This window comes from Triturus cristatus, chromosome 4_2, assembly GCF_964204655.1.
Source record: "Triturus cristatus chromosome 4_2, aTriCri1.1, whole genome shotgun sequence".
In the NCBI taxonomy this organism is placed as follows: domain Eukaryota; kingdom Metazoa; phylum Chordata; class Amphibia; order Caudata; family Salamandridae; genus Triturus; species Triturus cristatus.
In genome coordinates, this window is record NC_140586.1 from 805,662,447 (window position 1) to 805,678,304 (window position 15,858).

The window sequence follows — 15,858 nt, forward strand, 5'->3', positions numbered from 1 at the left end:
TTGGTGCTTGGCTTGGCGGGTGCGGTACGGGTCCGGATGCAGGAGAACTTGCAGGATTGGCAGGTGAAGGGTCCATGGGTGCGTCTTGGGTTGGCTCTGCAGCAGCCGGGGCTCTGGCCGGTGTTGAGTGCGATGAGAGTGGCGGCGTTGTAGGTCTTGCGGGTGGGCTGGCATCTGCGGGGGCCAGGGGGTCTGGCGCTGGGCGCGAGCCAGGCGCGGACGGGCGCAGACGGGCTTGCCTTAGGCGCGCCTTCGGCGCGTCCGCTGCGCGGCCGCTGCGTGGCCTCCTTATGAGTGGGAGAGGGAGGGAGGAGCAGCTGGGAGGTGGGAGCGGGGCGGCCAATAGGGTGCGAGGGGGGCGGAGCTACGGGACGAGACAGCCAATAGGGTGCAAGGGGGCGGAGCTACGGACGCGGCGGCGGGAAGCGGGCAGCGAGGGAAGGGAACGGACGAAGGGAGCACCACTGGGCAAAAATACAGGTGCAAGCGGGGGCACAAGAAGGCAGAAACAAGTCACAAATGGAGGGCACAAGGAGGCACAAAGGAGGCAAAAGAGTCACAATAGAAGGCAGGCAGGCAGGCACTCACACGGGAACAGAATGGAAGGGGGACACTGGCACTCGGCAGGCAGTCAGGTCTTGGGCAGCGGCAAGCGTCACACAGGGGGCTGCGTGGCGGTGAGTGGAGCGACCTGCCTGGTGAACAGGGTCAAAGGTCGCTCTCTCTACCGCTGCGCGGCCTCCATATGAGTGGGAGAGGGAGGGAGGAGCAGCTGGGAGGTGGGAGCGGGGCGGCCAATAGGGTGCGAGGGGGGCGGAGCTACGGGACGCGGCGGCCAAAAGGGTGCAAGGGTCAGAGCTACGGCACGCGGCGGCGGGAAGCGGGCAGCGAGGGACGGGAACGGACGAAGGGAGCACCACTGGGCAAAAATACAGGTACAAGCGGGGGCACAAGAAGGCAGAAACAAGTCACGAATGGAGGGCACAAGGAGGCACAAAGGAGGCAAAAGAGTCACAATAGAAGGCAGGCAGGCACTCACACGGGAACAGAATGAAAGGGGGACACTGGCACTCGGCAGGCAGTCAGGTCTTGGGCAGCGGCAAGCGTCACACAGGGGGCTGCGTGGCGGTGAGGGGAGCGACCTGTCTGGTGAACAGGGTCAAAGGTCGCTTTGACATGTAATCTCTGTGGCCAATTGAATTATTTTTGAAAGATAGAGATCTAGTGGGGAGCCCAATTTAATAGTATTAGGTAAGATCTGAGGGCCACATGTGTCAAGATATTTTGTGTTTGCAAACGGTGAGAATCGCAAAATTCGGCCACTTGCGATGCAGAATGGCCTTTCCCTATGTATGAGAGGCTTAGGCATTCGAAATTTAGGTAATCGTAATTCTTAGCGATTACCAAAATTGCAAATGCAAATAGGGACTCGCAATTTGTGATTCCCTAATGCACATGTGAGAAGTCTTTCCTAAATGAACACTGGGCATTTAGGAAACACTATCACCATCAAATTCAAGTTGATGGTAACCATGTGCAAACTTTGAAAAATGCACAAAACTGCATTTTTCAAAGAGCCATGTGGAGCATGTATGCCACTAGGGCATGTGTGCGCCTTAGGCCACCTGGCACCCTTGCCTTTGCATTACCTAATTTTCAATTACCAATTAAGTAATCGCAATTTAGGTAATGCAAGACCATTCACACCTATGAACCTTGAGGCCCATAGGAACGAATGGAGTCACAATTACAAATAGCGATTCCCTAATTGCATTTGCGATTTTTAAGAAATCACATTTAGGGAATCGCTATTTCCTGTCTGTTTTGTTACATTACATTTTGCAATTACCAATTAGCGAATTCTTAAAAATCGCTAATTGGTAATGACAAAATTATACTTTCATACATGTGGTCCTAAACGTGCTCAGACGTAAGTTGTAAGAAAGAAGTCAGTGTCGTGGGGTTGCTCGAAGAAGGGGAAACATCCTGGAGGCAGGAAGACTAGATAGATCAGATAAATCTGTTCTACTGAGGAGAGCAGAATCATAAATAGAGTAAAATACTTGCTGATTATTAGCAGTAAAGATGATGTACACATCTTCTAACTTAGCTTGTAAAAATGGGTCTAAGGTATTGGTCTTTTTATTTGGAAGATTAGCCAGTTTTTCACTGTGTGAACAGCTCTTTGGAGGATTTTTTCGAAGACTCAATTGTATGAGTAATGTACAAAACTTTTTATTTTCAGATAAGAGCTTTGTATGCACTAATAGTGCATTGTAGATCTGTTTTTCAGAGATATCATAGTTTGTTTTCCGTTTACTCTCTTGTAGAGGCAAAGTTGTTTTTACTCACTTGCCTGAAGCAAAGTTGTTTTTGGATTTTGAGATTGTCAGAGAACAAATCTCCAACGGGGTGGTTCTGTGGATCCTGTAGACCTTTTCTGACACTAGGGGCCATATGTAGGTAGGGACCCATTTACCACTTCATAAATACCGAATTTTACCGATCCGGTATTTATGAAGTGGTAAATGATATGTAGGTAATGAGTCGGTATTAATTACCGATTCGGTAAAAGTCGGTAATTACCGAATCGGTATTTACCGATTCGGTAATGAGGCATACCTTCCCATTGATGGGAAGGTATGCCTCATTACCGAATCGGTAAATACCGATTCGGTAATTAGGGGAACACATGCAAGGGTGGCAGGGTGTCACATTGACACCCTGTTGCACCCCTGATTCGGCCACGTGTGCACATGTGGCACACATACATGCCCTAAGGGCATGTATGTCTGCCACATTGCACACTTCTAAGCGCTTAGAAATGCTTAAACACATCCATAAATTATTTACCACCAACTATTAGTTGTAGGTAAATACCGACTCCTAAACACACCCACACACTCCCCCTACATCTCATTTCTGTATTCGGAATTTACCGAATCGGTAAAATTACCGATTCGGTAATTTTACCGATTCGGTAAATTACCGAATACAGAAATGAGCCCCCTACATCTCAAAAGCCAAAATACCGGTCGGTAACGGTATAATTACCGAAAATCGGCCGTTACCGACCGGTATTTGGCTTCCTACATGAGGCCCTAGATGATTTAATGTAGTACCTATCCACTAGTGATAGTCAGCCATGACTATATCTAGGTCTTTAGAGTAAGCCTGGGCAAAGCACTACGCTACACTTGTGTAGTTTGCGAAGTTTGCGCTACTTCGCACTACGTGAATTGCACGTAGCACAGTGCAAACACGCGTAGCGTTGCGTAGTGCAGCGGTCATTTTTTGCTTGCTCGCGGTCCTCAACGTCAAGTTGGCGACTGCGAGCAAGCAAAATGACATCCCGGCGAGACTTTTTCCTCGTTCGCAATCAGCAACACCAAGTTGCTGATCACGAGCGTGGAAAATAAACCTCCCGGTGAGATTCTCAACGCGGGGAGGTCAGGTTTCTCATTGCGAGTGGTCGCGTATGCTCGCGACCGCTCGCGATGAGAAACTACCAGTTCACGTTGAGAAAGCTGCCGCTCGAGTAAAAATCTACTCAAGCGGCAGAAAACTACAGCTCGCACTGTGCAAGATGCCGTTTTCAATGATTGCACAGTGCCGGATGCTTGTCCGCACTGTGCAATCATTGAAAACGGCATCTTGCACAGTGCGAACAGGGTACTACGCAGTTCACTAAGTGCTACGCGTTGCTCGCGTAGTGCGAAGTGCACTTTGCGTAGCTACGCGTAGCGCTACTTTGCGAACTACGCCCAGGGTTAGTTTAGAGGCCTCAGGCAAAGATCGAGCTACAGATGAGTTTAGCATGTTAGCATTTAACTTATGCCACGGACGGCATATCCTATTTGAATGGGGTAAGTTGGCCATTGAGACTTTGGCTGGTTTTCTCAGTTCAAACATGACCGCCATATGGTCAGACCATGTGAGTGGGAATGGTGCTCTGTGGGTGATGGACACCTAATAAAAATGTAGGAACCTGCACTCATTTTTCTTTTTAACCAATTAAGCACCGGGTATTATTATTATCATAATTTTTAAAACAATCTTCTATCTCCACTGAACCAGCTAGTGCCTTCAACATGCACTGCTAGTTAAGTAAACGTAAACACACGACTGCAGCAACGATCACCCCACCAGTTGATTAATATTTTATTGTTGCTGCAGTCGCCTACTTTAACTGAAAAATATGCACACACATGAAAACGTGGAACCGAAAGTGCAGCTGCTTGCGTTTCCAAGTCCTTAATGGGAAATCTAAGCATTGATGGGAGTAACAAAACAGAATACTGTACAGATATGCATGTTTTGCATTTAAAGTATATGTGGAAAATGTATGCCTCACCACTTTCAAATTTCACCAGCTGCCCCTGTGTCCTGCCATATAATGGCGCTACAAAGTGGCTCCCGCCACAGTCCTGCGCTCTACAAAACATGCATAATAAACCTATGGCCAAACTGTGCTTTAACTCTGGTTTATGTCTTCATTTCAGGTTCACAGAAGGATCCACAGAGGTGCACTGCATGGTCATCCTTGACCACCACTCCCCTTGCTTTAATGGAGATGCTCTTGCTCAAAAGCTAATGCACAAACCATATGCCCATACACAGGCGCGTAGCTAGGGGGGGGCGGTGGGGGCGGACCGCCCCAGGCGGCACTATATTTAGGGCGGCTGGCGCTGCCTGCAATTTGCCCAGGACTGAATTTACCAAATGAATCAAGATGATGACCGTTACGTAAAGTTAATTTCTGCCCGCGGCCACGGCGCCGCCCCGACGCGCATACGTTGACTGGCCCATCCCCAGCCTGCCTGCTCCAGGGCCGTCAATCTTGGAGAGCGCGCCAGCGCTACCAATGACGGCCCTGGGCTACATTTTTGCCCGGCCCTCGCGATGAGAACGTAGTGGTGACGCGTCACGCGCTTCACCGCTATGCACTCTCGTGACGACCTTGTGGCCTGGGGCACGGGCAGTGGCAGTCTCTGCTGCGTCACCGATAATTCGTTTTAGAGTAGACAGTGCAGTTCTGCAGTAGTAGGTAAGAGAATTTGTGTTTGTGGGTGAAGTACACTTTGCAGAAAAATGGGGGAAGAGGCGGCAGGAAAAGGGAGGCAGAAGTTGACACTGAGGTCGGTTCCCCCTATTTGAGAAGCCATCGACCCTGAGGCTTTAGTGGCTCTGGGTAGTGGGACATCATTGTTTAAGGGAATCAATATTCAAAAACTCTCCACGAAAAGGCAGACGTTATGCCACGGTTCCCATATGCACACAGTTTAAATCCTAGGTGCTGCCTTCTCTCTTTGCCGGATACCAGGTACATTGTTCCTGTTGTTTTTGCTTTTTTCCGTGTGATCTTGTATGTTGTGACCGTTAGATCTGTGAACATGAAAAGCTAACAACTTTATTAAAATAACACATTTTGGGGTGAATGATGTTTCAGTTGTTTACAATTCTTTCGCTACAACAGACAGACAGTTTGTTTTGGTGTTAACGTTTAATTAGTATTGCAATATTCCAGATTTAGCACAATTATAGCTCTTGTTGTTGTACCACCAAATGTGTTTTTTTCTATGTAACCACTAAAGCTTAATTCCCGAAAATGGCTAATACTGTATACCAACTTGTTTTAATAACTGGAGGAAGCTAGCCCAGTATTTACTATTTATATGTATGTCCATGTTTAGAGTCGGGCAAAAAATGTCCCCCTGTACTTTTCCCTTTAATTTAAAATGCGAAATAAAGCGTGCCAAATGTGTTCTTTTTTTAAAAAAAAATCCCTATTGTGTTTTTGATTGAGGTCTAATCAAGGCTAAGCTATTTGAATAGTGAATTGGAAGGTAGGTGGGATGAAATTGGGGCAGGTCGACTCTAGAAGAGGAGGATAGGTTTAAAACAATGCACGTGTTATCTGCATAATTATGGAATAAACATGGTCAGGTCTTGCAAAAGATAGGCTTGTTTGGATTGTACTGCTGAATGCTTTTGCGGTACTCGTATACCGCGGGACTGTGGGACAAAATATTAAATGGTAATAAGTAAGTGTATATTAACTATTCCGAACTCCACATCTACGTAATTACATTGTCTGATGTTCTGATTCATCATTTATCATTCAGTGACAGGTATGGTTGTATGTAGGGTGATATGGGGGTTATAGTGAGGTAGAAGTTCTGAGGGAAATTAAGTTATAGAAAAGGCAAAGTTTGACAAAGGTGTTTGGAATAGAAGGGCCAGGAGGTGATGGCAAATAAGCAGGGGAAAGTAGATAGAAAGTGTGAAGGATAGGGTTATGGAGGATGCGATTGGGGATAAGGAGCCAGTGGTGAGTGGGGTGGATGGCAGGAGGTGCTAATGAAAGAGAGTTGTGGAATGTTGTGAAAGGTATTTGTTAAAGGCAATGAATATAGAATGAGAGAATGGTGATGGGAAGAGGGGGAGGAAGGTAGTGGGAGTGCCAGTAGTGGTTGTGAGGGGTAGATTGAACGGGTATTGTGGAGACAGGGAAGAAGAGGTAGTGGGTGAGGGGCAGTTGCAGATAGGGATAAGGAAAGGGAAAGGTAGGCAAGGCTAAGCAGCAGGGATGGTCAGCTAGGACAGGAAAAGAAAGTGGAGGAGAGGAGGAGAAAAGTGAATGAAGATGAGAATCTGCAATATAGAGGGAACATATGTGGAAACTTAGAAGGAGATGGTTGTTGGTGGTGAAGGATAGAGGGATAGAGGAAGGGGTAGTATAGATACAGACATAGGAGGAGAAGTAATGAAAGAGGAGAAGGGGAGGAGGAAGAGAGAGAGAAAAGGTGGATGAAATAGCAGGGGGAAGCAGGGAGTGGAGGTGAGTGGAGAGAGAAATGAAGGAAGGAAAGAAGAGAACGAAGTCGAGGAGAGGTACAGACGTGTGTGGAGAGTAGAGAAAGGGAGAAAAGGCGTGGCTGGGGGCCAGAATGGAGATAAAATGATTAGGGTACCCTACATAGACCTTGTACCTCAAGTTCTGGGAAAATAATGTGGCCTTCAAAAATGGTGTACTCGCTGTGTCCAAGGCACAAGATCCAGAAATGTATAAAGTATTTGTTGGTGCACATTGGGCTCTGGGTAAAGGTTATTGCCTTATGTAATAGCATGCATCCTGCATCCTTGGTGCCTGAATCCATTGTGTTGCACATGAACTTTGTCTAATAGGCTCTGGGTGCAGGCTCTGATCTTGTGGCAAAATAGACTGCAACCTTTTGCTCTGCTCAGCATGCTAATTGTCTGCAGTTGTCTCTAAATGCAAGTCTTGTGCATAGGTGATTGGCGCCCAGTACCCATATCACAATAACTATTGTGTAATTGTCTTGATCATATGCAGTGAGATCTGGAGGAGAAGGGTAGCCTCCAGTCACAACTGTGTCTACCTCTCCACTTTGTAATATTAAATGCATTAGTACAAGATCATGTCGGAAATTTGGTCCAACTACATTCAGAATGTGGTGCCTCATTTATTTCTGCTTAACCTGCTGCACATAATCCATCATGCACATTGTCCACTGATTGAAGGAGAGGATCATCTACCATGCCCTAAACTCAGCTTCCAAGTCCTCCAGAAACCACTGTGCAAGACATTTGGCTACACATTCAGAGCTGTGTCCACATTGTTCGGCCTCTCACCACACCTTGCACCCATCCTACGGCCACATAATATGATTCACTAGGTCCCCTGATGTGCACCATGGGTTTTAGGTGTAGGGTGAGATTTCTGGCTGAATTCTGCAACTAGCCCCCCTTGAATCTGAACTAGTTGGGCAAACGGCATGGCTACCAGCACATGCTACCCCCAGCTCCTGCAACACTAACCTTCATGCACATTGTCTTCAGCTGAACAGAGGAAGATGTTGTTGTAGAGCATGAGCCTGGGCCACAAACCGCTCCTGGTACAGCAGTATACTACCTTTTGTTATATATTATGGCTTCTAGCCACAGGGTGTAGATTCCTGCCACCCCTATGCACATCGCTGTGCCCCCAGGCACCCCTGTTCTTTGCTTTTGTTTGTGCATTTCTTGGTGCATGTTGTGGTCTCTGGCTATGCCATTCATCAAGCTCCTGTATTCTCTGAACTTGCTGCATACTGCCTTCCTTGGCTGTTCACAGTAAGCTTAGGTGCTGGATGTCCCCTGTGCCCATGCCTGCATTCAGCCCATATGCGCATGAACCCACTGCTCATAGCCACACAGCCTCCAGCTGCGCATGGTAGGTCCTGGTGTCCAAAAAGCCTCTAACATCACATTTGAATTCAAAGACAGTTTGGTTCTGTTATATTTGCATTGTTTTACATGATGATGATGATGATGATTGCTGTTTGAGAATGATTCTCAAACAGGTTCCAGAACTGCTGGTTTGGCTCTGAAACACTGCATACCAATAGTTACTAGTTTTAATTGCCAACAAGGGCGCTTTCCAACCTATGGTTAGATGTGCCCTCCAGCGCACACTTGCCCTCATGAGATTTTGTCCCCACAATGCAGGATCAGAATCCGTTTGTAAACATCTTGCATTCATAATGGTGGTCAGAGCAAAACTTTCAATCAATGACAGCCAATCAGATCATGGTGGTTCAAGAATTGCAGACAGCACAGAAAATACAGCTAATTTACAAAATCAGATTTATTTTCCAGATCAAAATTCGTTCTCAGATGGAAAGTTCTGGAACTGTTCTCAAATTCAGTTCTCAAAAAAGCATAAAAAATAATCTAATATTAATTCTACAACCCCACATCCTTCAACATAGGCCACTAACTCTTCTTAGCATGGGCCCGTCACCAGTCCTGATGATAAAGCACCTAAAATAAAAGACAGATTGAACCTTGTTGACAATCAATGAACAACAGGAATATATCTTTAAATTAAACGTTTCTAATTACCTTGGAGCATTTCTAGTTATTTACTATCCAAATTCTCACAAAGTTAGCTTCGGCATACTGCCCAATGGGCTATTGAGGGTGCAATCCAATACAACCCACACGTCACAAAGGTTAAACAGGATGTAATAAACGATTTCCAGAAGGTACATAGTGAAGATTATTTGTGTTCATTTTGTTAGTTCTCGGCTAGCGTTGCAGCGTGAATGCGCTGCCATCGCTATGCGAGGCATGCAGTATACACTATAGTGTGGAAGCTCCGCCCACTCTCCGGCCCATCTTCTTCATTGGCTTAGGTTATAAAAGCTGCCTTCTGATTGGTTTTAAGCTTGTTAGTCCCTCCCCATGACAGCCATGACAGTCATGTGTATCCTTCCGTGGCTACTGGCTCCTTTACTGAACAGACTACTTTCTTCCCGTCACTCCCTACCCCCCTCCTGCAGTCTGTGACTTTTTGAGGACCCCCGCCCCCCTCCCACGCACTCCCAGTCATGCTCGTGCCTTCTCGCGCCCGCTCGCACTCCCGTTTTCAATGCAATAGGTCTCGCGTAAATGCGAGTCCTATTGCATTGCCAATGCTTGTTTAAATGGCGAAATTTCAGCATATTGAAAGAAGTTCTGCTTTCACAAATTCCCAATACATGCATATTATTCCTCAATTCTGTGAACGTAAAGTAAGCAAATTATGCAATCAGGGCTTTCTGTCTAGCACGTCCGTGTGAAACTGAGCCACAGTGTCTGCTGGGACAAGGAAGTTCCAGCACCGAAATGTGACGCAGGAGGCGACCTGCAGCAGGTAAGCGTAACTTTTTGTTTCATTACTGTAAACACTCCCTCGTCGTCCTGCGCCCCCCCACTCTCCCACCCCCCTTGCACTCCCCCCTCTCTTTGCATGTGGCGGATGCCACTGAGCCTCTAAGCACTATTTGGTTAAATGGTTTTCTCCTGCCTGCTGTTGCAGGCAGGACATGCTCTCTCGCAACGCATTCAGTTTCTGTTTTTCATAGCACACCACGCCTCAGCTGATATAATGGCGGCCGTGCCTTTGGTTTGTTGTTTGTGGAGCCGAACGAGGCACATGGTTTTTTTCTTCCTACTTGTCACTTTTTTGTCTTCATGTGCCCCATTCCGCACTTTCATTTTAATGGCAGCCTCGCCTCTTTCTTTAGGCGCGGCTTGTCTAAAGAAAGGGATGCAGCAGCTATTAAAGTGAAAGTGCGGAATGGGGTGCTTTTACAAAAAAAAAAAGTTTGTCAACTTGACACAACAACAATACTTTTTTTTGTAAAAGCGCCCAATACTGCGCTTTCAATTTAATGACGGCTGCTCACCTTTCTTTAGAGAAGCTGCGTCTAAAGAAAGGGGCGTGGCCGCCATTAAAGAGACAGCAGCATGGGACACTTTTACCCAAAAAATTATTTGCCTGTCACCTTGACAAAAAAATGCTTTTTTTCAGTAAAAACGTCCCATACCGTGCTTTCACTTTAATAGCGCTCTCACACCTTTCTTTAGATGTAGCTCAACTAAATAAACGGGCACTGCCGCCATTAAAGTGAAAGCAGTGCAGGGGATGTTTTTACAAACACGCATTTGCAATGCAGTAGGTCTCGCATTTGCGAGAGTTTAAGCTATTGGCATTGTAAATGACAATACCTTTTATTTATGTGTTTTTAAAACCAACACATAAATAAAAGGCATTGCCATTTACAATGACAATAGCTCAAACTCTTGCAAATGTGAGACCTATTGCATTGCAAATGCTTGTTTTAATTTGCTCTAATGTAAAGATGTGTAACATTCCCTTTTTTATGTTATTTTTAAATTTTCATTTGAAGCATCTGGCTAATCATTGAACATTTTTCATTCCAACTGGAATCATGTCAAATCTGTGCAAAACCCACCTCTTTTTTCGGTAGTCAATATACATTATGGGGATCATTATGAGGTCTTTTACTTTTTAAAGCGGGGAAAAATGCAGTTACAGAAATGACTGAATCCGGGGTAATTCCTAAGTTTCACGGGAGCATCAGTATTCAACCTGCAATGCAATCCCTTGTAACTCTCGCTGTTACTGTCAGTGGTGGCTGGTCCATAGGGGCGCCGGAGCATCGCCCCACTAGGCAATTGTGCAGCAAGAAATGTAAGCAGACGAATTGACAGCTTTGACAATTTGTCTGTTTACATTTCCGGCCTGACCTGTGCTGGCAGCTGCATCACAGCCTCAAGTGCACATGAGTCAACAACAAACAAACAACGCACGCAGGTGAGTTGAGCAGCAGGAGTCCAGACTCCGACTGCGCATCTGCGAGAAGAGCGCTTTTTATTTTAGCACCCCACTCCTTTGACATTACATTAGGTATGCTGCGCATGCCTAGTGTAGTGCAGGAGTCTGAAGATAGGCTCCTGCTTGGGCGGTGAAGTACAGTCGCTCCATGCCCTGTAAAATGCAAGGATACAGCCGAGTAGCCGTCCCCAGTCGCATCCAGTCTTCTGATTTGCCACTTGCCAGTCAAGCAAAAGAGTGGGGAGAAGTTAGTTCCACGTCTGTGAGAGGAGACGTGATGACATGCGACGCAGGACCGGTGGAGGAGATGCCTGGTAAGTTTGTTTTTATTTTATTTATTCATTTAATTAAACGCCTGCCCCCCTCCCTGCGTATTCCCCCTGAGTCATCGGCCGGGGCTGGTTAGGTGAGCTGGCCGGAGTCAGTAGGAGACTGATCTAAGCCATCCTGCAGCAGGTCCCATCAGAGGCAGACTAGAGACGTCCGAGCCTGGGGGGATGGTGCCAGGAAAGGAATCGTGCAAGACAGGGGTGAAGAACACCTGCGCATGGAACTAATGGGGAATGGGGTCATGTGCAGCCACCTGGTCGGAGCCGGGCCCACATCTGAGCATCGGCCATGCTGACAGCTCCTCTGGCACGAACACTATGCAGTGCTCTAACTGGACGCTATTGCACCAGTGCACTGACACCAGCAACTGTGCGCCAGCACAACTCTGTACTATTATTCATACCGCACACTACCTCAGCTGTGCACTATTTGTGCGGTGTACCTCTTCTTACACAAGTGACAGTGCGCTAACAAATAGGTGCATGTCACACCTACCAGTACACTGCATCCGATCACTGTCACAAGGAAATGCAGGTGCGTAGCTGGGGGGGGCGGTGGGGGCGGACCACCCCAGGCGGCACTATATTTCGGGCGGCCGCTTGGCACTGGTGCCCGTTACGGCTGCGGCGGCCTTTATAATTTATTTAGGGACACAGTGTCACAAATAAATTATAAAGTCCGCCGCGGCCGCAACAGCGCGCGCGGCCGGGTGGCCCAGTTTAAAACTGTTGTAACTTGTTGGTCCCATCCCAGCCTGCTCCAGGGCCGTCAATCTTGGAGAGCGCGCGCCAGCTCTACCAATGATGGCCCTGGGCTACATTTTTTCCCGGCCCTCTCGATGAGAACGTAGCGGTGACGTGATATGTATGGTAAGGGTTGAATGGTCACACAGTGTTAAAGATCCTCAACCCTTTACGTTCAAATAATGGGTGACCACAGCTCTAAACGGTTTGAAGCTGAAAGCATGGCTCTCCACAGAGAAGAGGCATGGGGCTTCAGAAAGCATTCCATAAGCGATCAATGACTGGGTGTATAATAATGTTAACAGACAAATCTTGTAGTTCCAGCATCTGAGCAGTACTTCCAAAATAAAGACCTATTACACATATTAAAATCCCACTCCACATTGAGGAAGAATGTAACAGCTTGGACCCAGGGGCTTGATTGATCCTCGACCATTTACATTCAAACAATGGATGTCTGAAGCTGACAGCATGGCACTCCACAGAGCAGCCCTGCCCTGGCACTGCCTCCCAGCCCGTGTCTCTCTCGGCAGTGGCTCCCTTCCCGTGCCCTGGGTCGACTTGGGGGTAGGTTACAGGCTCAGCCCACAGGACAGGCGGCTCTCAGCTTCCCACCATTGGCTGCCCTTCCAGCCCATTAGGAAAATGAAGCCCTCTCTCCGGTTGCCCGAGCGGCTAATGCCGTTTTCTGGAAACCCTCCTCATTCTCTTTATCACTCCCTGGCCTCTCTCCCTCACACACTCCCCATTCTCTTCATCACTCCCTGGCCTCTCTCCCTCACACTGGCCCTCCTCATTCTCTTCCTGTCTCGCCTGTTGGTCGCCCCCCTAAGTATGTGCATCTACAGTCCGTCTACCAATTTGCCTGCGTCTACTCCTTCATTACCAACCGCTGCTCTCTGACACAAGCCTGACCATGTTATTGCACGTTCTTTTTTCTTCCTGCATCGCGTCCTCTTCCATGAGGTCCCCTCCCTGTCCGGAGTGTGTCTTGCTGTGCATTGTCCTCCCAGGTTCTTTCATGCCCTCCGTCCCCAGACGTGAACCAACCCCTGCCATAGAGACCCTGGCTCTGGCTGCCACCACTGTGGAGTGCTGCTGGAGGCTGAGTGAGGTAAGAGCTAAACGTTTTCAGAGGGGATATTTAGTGAGTGGCAGAGTGGCAGCATAGCTGTGTGTTCTCTTTTGTACTGCCAGTCACCGGTGTATTCAACTGTGTAGCCTTGTACCGTGTCGTGTATGTGCATGTAACTTGCATGATCAAGGTAACTATTAGCGGCGATACTACGTGTCTCTCGGACCTCTTTGATGTGCATGCCCTCCCCCCCCCCGGGGGGGGGCGGCAATCTGAGGGATAGCCCCGGGCGCCACAAGCTCTAGCTACGCCACTGCCCATACATTCCCACTTTTAAGTTAGCTACGTTTTCCCATAAGATAAAACTCTCCGCAGATGATCTGCTCATCTTAACATCAGAGATGATGCAGAACTGGGGACACATTTGATAAGATCTCTGGTTCTAGGATTGATGTGGGAAGAATAGAGGTGATGAGGTATAACGTGAAGGAACTTAACTTACATCAAAGGAGAGGTATCTGCGGGTAATGATACCCAAAAGTATTAAAGATTGATTTCAGGTAAACTACTAGGAAACACTGCATTGTTGATCAATCTGTCAAAAGTATTGGCTGCATGTGGGAACTCTTGCCCCATCTCACCCTCCACGGGCTTGCACGTGCCTGCATGTCTGTTCAGTGCGCGTGCTAGTAGCGCTAAGGTCCATCGCGATGTCCTTCATCGGATATATCACACTAAAAGTGTTTTCTAGTTGCCTGAACTGCTCCATAGCAGAGGTTTAGTCTTCATGTAAATTAGACCCTACTTCTTAATTCCTGAACACGCCCCTCACTTGTGGACGTTGTGTGAGCAGGAGTAGGGTCACCACCAGTACTGGTTTGGGGGTGGAGATGGGTGTAGTATCACAAGTATCATTGCAAAGACACTGAAGTTTCTCAACTCCACCAAAGACATAGTTCAGCTTCGCTCAAACGCTGCAGTTGAATTTGGGAAACTGTTAAAATCAGCAGCTCGGATCATTCCCTGCTGCCTTTCCCAGGTGTCGCTATTGGGTCTCCTGGGTAGCCTGTCGCATGAGGGCTGACAACTCCCTATCACGCGTGGCTGCAGCATCAGGTCCTTCCATTTATAAATCAAAAAATAAAACTATGAGTGGGCAGAACATCTAAAACCTGCAATGGGACAACTGAAGAGCTCTGTGGGGTGCTCCTGTGTCTACGCTCGCTTCACACATTCCACTAGACTGTTAAGCACAATGTATCCAAATCAACTAAAAATAAAAAAATTGATATTGCATTTAAATAGTGCTTACTACCCCCGTCGAGGCGTTGAAGCACTTTATACCAGGCAGCATGCTGCTCTGGAACCCAAGGTTGGTGGTCAGCCCAGTGTTATTGGTTAGTGTTAGTTTCTGGGATCAGTCTTCTGCGCTCAAGTGAACCATTCCATGCAGTCATTCCAGTTTCTTTATGGTGGACTAAATTATTAGGGGTTAGTTGTGATTATTAGTGGGGGGTATGTGAGTTCATGCACGTGGTTGGTGGGAGTAATAAATGAGTTAGAGGAGAGTAGGTTTTGTTAAGTTATCGGGAGATATGGGGTTGAACTGTCATACAGGGCAATCAGACAGTGCCCTGGCCTCACAAGTCGTGTGTGAGCTGTTTTTGTGGTTGTTTGTGGGCCTGTTTTATGGTCTCTGGGTCGGTTTTACTGTTGATGTCCCTGATATTAAAACAAACATTGACTGCAGCAAGCACAAATCCATGCACCGAACACTTATAGTGCGTGTCTTTCCAAGTTCAAAATTCTAATTGATTCTGTTAAGGGACTTTTATTTTGGTGTCGGGGAATATTTTCCATCCAAGTCCAACGTTGGATAGAGATAATTTAGTATAAAAGTGAAAAGAAATCAGACTGCAGCATTTCAGCAAAAATGAGTCAGTCAGTGATCAGTAAATGACTGATTGACCCTCGTGAGCTGCATCTTTCAGTTCACATTACAACGCTTTTGGGAAACTATATTTTAGGTAGGTAGGACAAGCCAAGAAAACGTTATGCTATTGTAACAGAGTTTTGCATAGCTCTGTCTTACCAACAGAAGGGTTTCATAGCACTATCAGGTTCACAGACCTTGGCCCACAAGTCCCAAATATTGCACAACAGACCAGTGTGTTTTTTTTGTGTTCTATTGGGGGCTATGTTGTCAAAAGCCTAGTGATAACTAACTATTTGGAATATCTGAGCTGAGCAGCGCGTGTGCTTATTGTTTTGACTGTCTTCTGTTATCTACTAGAACCGTTATGTGCAAGGCAACCTCTCAACACTAGTACCTCCCACCCCCCATCGTGTTGTGCACCCAATTCCAGTTCCAGGAAGTGTGCACTATTGTGTGCCTTTGTGACCTTGTTGAAACCCAACTATATTTAATATTTGAGCTGTGCAGGGTGGCCGTGCAGGGTAGTGTTTAATGAGTTGCACAGAGTGCTGTTGTGAGTGCTGTGCTCAGCACGGGCCGTGTACTC